Genomic DNA, 8,457 nt, shown 5'->3' with positions numbered 1-8,457 from the left:
GTGTTGGGAGCAACGCGTTACGTAATATTATTACTTTTGAGGTAACTAGCTACGTAAGTAATATAATGAAATACGCTATAAAAACGGGTAATATAACTCAAGTTACTTTACTTACAAATGTAACGCGTTACCTAAGTAATATAGTTACTGTAACGAGTCTAATATTATGTAATATTATTACTGCAAGTAATGAAGTTAATAGTCTCGTTAGTTATCCTCTGAGTAACACCTAGCCACAACGAAGTAACGAAGCCTACTAAATTAAGCTTATTCACCAGCTTCTTACTTGTAACCAAGATTTGCACATTGTCTAACAACGCAATCATGTCACATGATAAAGTGGTAGTTTCACATGTGACAGTTAAAGCTGTGGACACAAAGTGATATATAATAATTATGTAATATTATTATAGTTACTTTTTTATGAGCAATATGTAACTGTAAATAAATAGTTCAGGCGCAAGTAATATGTAATATGTAACTAGTTACTTTTACAAAGTAACTTGCCCAACACTGGAAATGCAGTTAAAATTACATGAGGGTAGTTCACAAGTTTTAAAAATCCAAAATTGTGTAAGATAGTCCAATCTAATCAAAAACAGCCAAGCTGTAAAAAAAGGTGCAGCCCCCAAAAAGGCCATGGTGAAAAAAGATGTGAAATCCAAGGTGGCGGCCAAGAAATGGCTGTAATGGTAGGTTAATGGTTACATTTTAATAATGACAATTCAGGTGAGCTTTGGCACAAAATTCACCTGAATTGTCGTTATTAAAATGTAACCATTAACCTACAAGTTAATTCTGGCACAAAATGCACAAATTCTGGCACAAAATGCAGAATTTGTGTTAATTCTGGCACAAAATGCACAAATTCTGGCACAAAGTTAATTCTGGCACAAATTACCCTGTAGAGAGTTCAGGCACAAAATTCACCTGAACTCTCTACAAGTTGATTTGTGTGTAGCTGATCTCTCTGCAGGTTGATTTGTTTGTAGCCGATCTCTCTACAGGGTAATTTGTTTGTAGCTGATCTCTCTACAGGGTGATTATTTGTTGCTGACCTCTCTTCAGGGTGATTTGTTTCTAGCTGATCTCTCTACAGGGTGATTTTTTTGTAGCTGACCTCTCTTCAGGGTGATTTGTTTCTAGCTGATTGCTCTACAGGTTGATTTGTTTGTAGATGAACTCTCTACAGGGTAATTTGCTTGTAGCTGAACTCCTTACATTGTGTCTAGTTTGTAGCTGATTTCTCTACAGGGTGACTTGTTTGTAGCTGATCTCTATACAAGTTGATTTGTGTTTAGCTGATTTCTCTGCAGGGTAATTTGTTTGTAGCTGAACTGTCTATAAGGTGATTTGTTTGTAGCTGATCTCTCTGCAGGTTGATTTGTTTTAGCTGAACTCTCTACAGGGTGATCTGTTTGTAGCTGAACTCCTTACAGTGTGTGTAGTTTCTAGCTGATCTCTCTACAGGGTGATTTGTTTGTAGCTGATCTCTCTACAAGTTGATTTGTGTGTAGCTGATCTCTCTGCAGGTTGATTTGTTTTAGCTGAACTCTCTACAGGGTGATTGCTTGTAGCTGAACTCCTTACATTGTGTCTAGTTTCTAGCTGATGTCTCTATAGGGTAATTTTTTGTAGCTGTGAACTCTCTACAGGGTGATTTGTTTCTAGCTTATCTCTCTACAGGTAGATTTGTGTTGATTTGTTCATTGCTGATCGCTCTAAAGGTTGATTTGTTGTAGCTGAACACTCTGCAAAGTGTTTTGTTTCTAGCTGATCACTCTAAAGGGTAATTTGTTTGTAGCTGAACTATCTCCACAGTGACTTGTGTATAGCTGAATTCTGTGTAGCTGAATTCTCTAGAGAGTGACTTAATTGTAGCTGAATTCTCTACAGGGTGCATGACTTGTTTATAGCTGAACTTTCTTCAGTGTGACTTGTAATGTTCTGAATCTCTATAGTGATATATTTGCTTAACTCTCCACATGGTGACTGTCTTCTTGCTGAACTGTCTATAAGATTAACTGTTTGCAGCTGAACTCCCTACAGAATAACTTGTGATGTAATAAAATTCTATAATGGAATAAATAAATTAGCCGAATGCTCTATTAGGGTGACTGTTCTATTAGAGTATCTCGATCTCGCATTTGCTACACGGAGTTGGTTTTCGAATCATAACTCAGTGGTTTGTAATCCGATTCTTCTGTACTACTGCAAGGACTTTCTATGAAGATTATTCCAGCTATACACCGATTTTCAGCTCATTGCTCTAAGCGGTTTGCCTAGTAGGCATGAAAACTAATACTTTTTTATTCGTAAAAATCGATCGCGTAATTGTGACATAGGTTGGATTTTGTGTCATATCTCCGTGGTCTTTATCTCGATTCCTTTCAAACCACCAAAAGGCACTCCTACGATGGTTACTCCATCTACATAGCAATTTTCAACTCATTCCATGAAGCGGTTTACCCTGTAGGCGTGACAACAAATCGATCTTGTTTTACGCGAATAATCGGTCATAACTCCTGAACCATTCATCGGAATTGTACCAAAGGTGATGCTAGGATTCGCCTTTGGACTCCCTTTCTATGTGCCAAATTTCAAGGCGATCGGAGCACGCGTTTGCTTGTTATAGCAATTTTTGCAATTGTGCGAAAAGACGAAGAAAAAAACAAGAAAAAAAACCAAGAAAAAAACGAAACTTTGGCAGCTCGTATCTCGACATACCATTAGGGAGAGGAAGTTTCCATAACACGGAGTTAGGATATTACTGTATACTACTGTACTCTAAATGATGCACATTTTCAGTAGCATTACACAGTTAGGCAGTTAACTCATTGGAGTGATCAGAGTGATTGGAGTGATCTAAGTGATTGGAGTGATCTGAGTGATTGGAGTGATCTGAGTGATCTGAGTAATTGGAGTGATCTGAGTGATTGGAGTGATCTGAGTGATTGGAGTGATCTGAGTAATCTGAGTGATTGGAGTGATCTGAGTGATTGGAGTGATCTGAGTGATTGGAGTGATCTGAGTGATTGGAGTGATCTGAGTGATCTGAGTGATTGGAGTGATCTGAGTGATCTGAGTGATTGGAGTGATCTGAGTGATTAGAGTGATCTGAGTGATTGGAGTGATCTGAGTGATTGGAGTGATTGGAGTGATTGGAGTGATCTGAGTGATTGGAGTGATCTGAGTGATTGGAGTGACCTGAGTGATTGGAGTGATTGGAGTGATCTGAGTGATTGGAGTGATCTGAGTGATTGGAGTGATCTGAGTGATTGGAGTGATCTGAGTGATTGGAGTGATCTGAGTGATCTGAGTGATTGGAGTGATCTGGGTGATTGGAGTGATTGGAGTGATCTGAGTGATCTGAGTGATTGGAGTGATCTGAGTGATCTGAGTGATTGGAGTGATCTGAGTGATTGGAGTGATCTGAGTGATCTGAGTGATTGGAGTGATCTGAGTGATTGGAGTGATCAGAGTGATCTGAGTGATCTGAGTGATTGGAGTGATTGGAGTGATCTGAGTGATTGGAGTGATCTGAGTGATCTGAGTGATTGGAGTGATTGGAGTGATCTGAGTGATTGGAGTGATTGGAGTGATCTGAGTGATTGGAGTGATCTGAGTGATTGGAGTGATTGGAGTGATCTGAGTGATTGGAGTGATCTGAGTGATTGGAGTGATTGGAGTGATCTGAGTGATTGGAGTGATCTGAGTGATTGGAGTGATTGGAGTGATCTGAGTGATTGAAGTGATCTGAGTGATCTGAGTGATTGGAGTGATCTGAGTGATTGAAGTGATCTGAGTGATTGGAGTGATCTGAGTGATTGGAGTGATCTGAGTGATCTGAGTGATTGGAGTGATCTGAGTGATTGGAGTGATCTGAGTGATGGGAGTGATCTGAGTGATCGGAGTGATTGAAGTGATCTGAGTGATTGGAGTGATCTGAGTGATTGGAGTGATCTGAGTGATCTGAGTGATTGGAGTGATCTGAGTGATTGGAGTGATCTGAGTGATGGGAGTGATCTGAGTGATCGGAGTGATCTGAGTGATCTGAGTGATTGGAGTGATCTGAGTGATCTGAGTGATGGGAGTGATCTGAGTGATTGGAGTGATTGGAGTGATCTGAGTGATTGGAGTGATCTGAGTGATCTGAGTGATCAGAGTGATCTGAGTGATTGGAGTGATTGGAGTGATGGGAGTGATCTGAGTGATTGGAGTGATCTGAGTGATCTGAGTGATTGGAGTGATCTGAGTGATCTGAGTGATTGGAGTGATTGGAGTGATCTGAGTGATTGGAGTGATCTGAGTGATTGGAGTGATCTGAGTGATTGGAGTGATCGGGGTGATCTGAGTGATTGGAGTGATCTGAGTGATTGGAGTGATTGGAGTGATCTGAGTGATTGGAGTGATCTGAGTGATCTGAGTGATTGGAGTGATTGGAGTGATCTGAGTGATTGGAGTGATCTGAGTGATTGGAGTGATCTGAGTGATTGGAGTGATCGGGGTGATCTGAGTGATTGGAGTGATCTGAGTGATTGGAGTGATTGGAGTGATCTGAGTGATTGGAGTGATCTGAGTGATCTGAGTGATTGGAGTGATCTGAGTGATTGGAGTGATTGGAGTGATCTGAGTGATCTGAGTGATTGGAGTGATCTGAGTGATCTGAGTGATTGGAGTGATTGGAGTGATCTGAGTGATTGGAGTGATCTGAGTGATTGGAGTGATCTGAGTGATTGGAGTGATCGGGGTGATCTGAGTGATTGGAGTGATCTGAGTGATTGGAGTGATTGGAGTGATCTGAGTGATTGGAGTGATCTGAGTGATCTGAGTGATTGGAGTGATTGGAGTGATGGGAGTGATCTGAGTGATTGGAGTGATCTGAGTGATCTGAGTGATTGGAGTGATCTGAGTGATCTGAGTGATTGGAGTGATTGGAGTGATTGGAGTGATCTGAGTGATCTGAGTGATCTGAGTGATTGGAGTGATTGGAGTGATCTGAGTGATTGGAGTGATCTGAGTGATCTGAGTGATTGGAGTGATCTGAGTGATCTGAGTGATTGGAGTGATCTGAGTGATTGGAGTGATCGGGGTGATCTGAGTGATTGGAGTGATCTGAGTGATTGGAGTGATTGGAGTGATCTGAGTGATCTGAGTGATTGGAGTGATTGGAGTGATTGGAGTGATGGGAGTGATCTGAGTGATTGGAGTGATCTGAGTGATCTGAGTGATTGGAGTGATCTGAGTGATCTGAGTGATTGGAGTGATTGGAGTGATTGGAGTGATCTGAGTGATTGGAGTGATCTGAGTGATTGGAGTGATTGGAGTGATCTGAGTGATTGGAGTGATCTGAGTGATTGGAGTGATTGGAGTGATCTGAGTGATTGGAGTGATCTGAGTGATCTGAGTGATTGGAGTGATCTGAGTGATTGGAGTGATCTGAGTGATTGGAGTGATTGGAGTAATTGGAGTGATCTGAGTGATCTGAGTGATTGGAGTGATCTGAGTGATTGAAGTGATCTGAGTGATTGGAGTGATCTGAGTGATCTGAGTGATCTTAGTGATCTGAGTGATTGGAGTGATCTGAGTGATTGGAGTGATCTGAGTGATTGGAGTGATCTGAGTGATTGGAGTGATCTGAGTGATTGGAGTGATCTGAGTGATCTGAGTGATTGGAGTGATCTGAGTGATTGGAGTGATCTGAGTGATTGGAGTGATCTGAGTGATTGGAGTGATCGGGGTGATCTGAGTGATTGGAGTGATCTGAGTGATTGGAGTGATTGGAGTGATCTGAGTGATTGGAGTGATCTGAGTGATCTGAGTGATTGGAGTGATCTGAGTGATTGGAGTGATCTGAGTGATTGGAGTGATCTGAGTGATCTGAGTGATTGGAGTGATCTGAGTGATTGGAGTGATCTGAGTGATTGGAGTGATCTGAGTGATTGGAGTGATCTGAGTGATCTGAGTGATCTGAGTGATTGGAGTGATTGGAGTGATCTGAGTGATTGGAGTGATCTGAGTGATTGGAGTGATCTGAGTGATTGGAGTGATCGGGGTGATCTGAGTGATTGGAGTGATCTGAGTGATTGGAGTGATTGGAGTGATCTGAGTGATTGGAGTGATCTGAGTGATCTGAGTGATTGGAGTGATTGGAGTGATTGGAGTGATGGGAGTGATCTGAGTGATTGGAGTGATCTGAGTGATCTGAGTGATTGGAGTGATCTGAGTGATCTGAGTGATCTGAGTGATTGGAGTGATTGGAGTGATCTGAGTGATTGGAGTGATCTGAGTGATTGGAGTGATTGGAGTGATCTGAGTGATTGGAGTGATCTGAGTGATCTGAGTGATTGGAGTGATTGGAGTGATTGGAGTGATCTGAGTGATTGGAGTGATCTGAGTGATTGGAGTGATTGGAGTGATCTGAGTGATCTGAGTGATTGGAGTGATTGGAGTGATCTGAGTGATTGGAGTGATTGGAGTGATTGGAGTGATCTGATGAGTGATTGGAGTGATCTGAGTGATCTGAGTGATTGGAGTGATCTGAGTGATCTGAGTGATTGGAGTGATTGGAGTGATTGGAGTGATCTGAGTGATTGGAGTGATTTGAGTGATTGGAGTGATCTGAGTGATTGGAGTGATTGGAGTGATGGGAGTGATCTGAGTGATTGGAGTGATTGGAGTGATCTGAGTGATTGGGGTGATCTGAGTGATCTGAGTGATTGGAGTGATTGGAGTGATCTGAGTGATCTGAGTGATCAGTGTGATCTGAGTGATTGGAGTGATTGGAGTGATTGGAGTGATCTGAGTGATTGGAGTGATCTGAGTGATCTGAGTGATTGGAGTGATCTGAGTGATCTGAGTGATTGGAGTGATCTGAGTGATCTGAGTGATTGGAGTGATCTGAGTGATCTGAGTGATTGGAGTGATTGGAGTGATCTGAGTGATTGGAGTGATCTGAGTGATCTGAGTGATTGGAGTGATTGGAGTGATTGGAGTGATCTGAGTGATTGGAGTGATTTGAGTGATTGGAGTGATCTGAGTGATTGGAGTGATTGGAGTGATGGGAGTGATCTGAGTGATTGGAGTGATTGGAGTGATCTGAGTGATTGGAGTGATCTGAGTTATTGGAGTGATTGGAGTGATCTGAGTGATCTGAGTGATTGGAGTGATCTGAGTGATTGGAGTGATCTGAGTGATTGGAGTGATTGGAGTGATCTGAGTGATTGGAGTGATCTGAGTGATTGGAGTGATCTGAGTGATGGAGTGATTGGAGTGATCTGAGTGATTGGAGTTATCTGAGTGATGGAGTGATTGGAGTGATTGGAGTGATCTGAGTGATCTGAGTGATTGGAGTGATCTGAGTGATTGGAGTGATCTGAGTGATTGAGTGATTGGAGTGATCTGAGTGATCTGAGTGATTGGAGTGATTGGAGTGATCTGAGTGATCTGAGTGATTGGAGTGATCTGAGTGATGGGAGTGATCTGAGTGATCGGAGTGATTGAAGTGATCTGAGTGATTGGAGTGATCTGAGTGATAGGAGTGATCTGAGTGATCTGAGTGATGGGAGTGATCTGAGTGATTGGAGTGATCTGAGTGATGGGAGTGATCTGAGTGATCGGAGTGATCTGAGTGATCTGAGTGATTGGAGTGATCTGAGTGATCTGAGTGATGGGAGTGATCTGAGTGATTGTTGAGTGATTGGAGTGATCTGAGTGATTGGAGTGATCTGAGTGATCTGAGTGATCAGTGTGATCTGAGTGATTGGAGTGATTGGAGTGATTGGAGTGATCTGAGTGATTGGAGTGATCTGAGTGATCTGAGTGATTGGAGTGATCTGAGTGATCTGAGTGATTGGAGTGATCTGAGTGATCTGAGTGATTGGAGTGATTGAGTGATTGGAGTGATCTGAGTGATTGGAGTGATCTGAGTGATTGGAGTGATCTGAGTGATTGGAGTGATCTGAGTGATCTGAGTGATTGGAGTGATTGGAGTGATCTGGAGTGATTGGAGTGATCTGAGGATTGGAGTGATCTGAGTGATCTGAGTTGAGTGATTGGAGTGATCTGAGTCGATCTGAGTGATTGGAGTGATTGGAGTGATTGGAGTGATCTGAGGGATTGGAGTGATCTGAGCGATTGGAGTGATCTGAGTGATTGGAGTGATGTGAGTGATTGGAGTGATTGGAGTGATCTGAGTGATTGGAGTGATCTGAGTGATTGGAGTGATCCTGAGTGATAGGAGTGATCTGAGTGATGGGAGTGATCTGAGTGATCGGAGTGATCTGAGTGATTGGAGTGATCTGAGTGATCTGAGTGATCTGAGTGATTGGAGTGATCTGAGTGATCGGAGTGATCTCTCAGATCACTCCAATCTCTCAAATCACTCCAATCACTCAGATCACTCGATCACTCAGATCACTCCGATCACTCAGATCACTCCTATCACTCAGATCACTC

Source organism: Dysidea avara, chromosome 2 (assembly GCF_963678975.1).
Source record: "Dysidea avara chromosome 2, odDysAvar1.4, whole genome shotgun sequence".
NCBI classification, from domain to species: Eukaryota; Metazoa; Porifera; class Demospongiae; order Dictyoceratida; family Dysideidae; genus Dysidea; species Dysidea avara.
Note: the sequence above shows the minus strand (reverse complement) of the source record.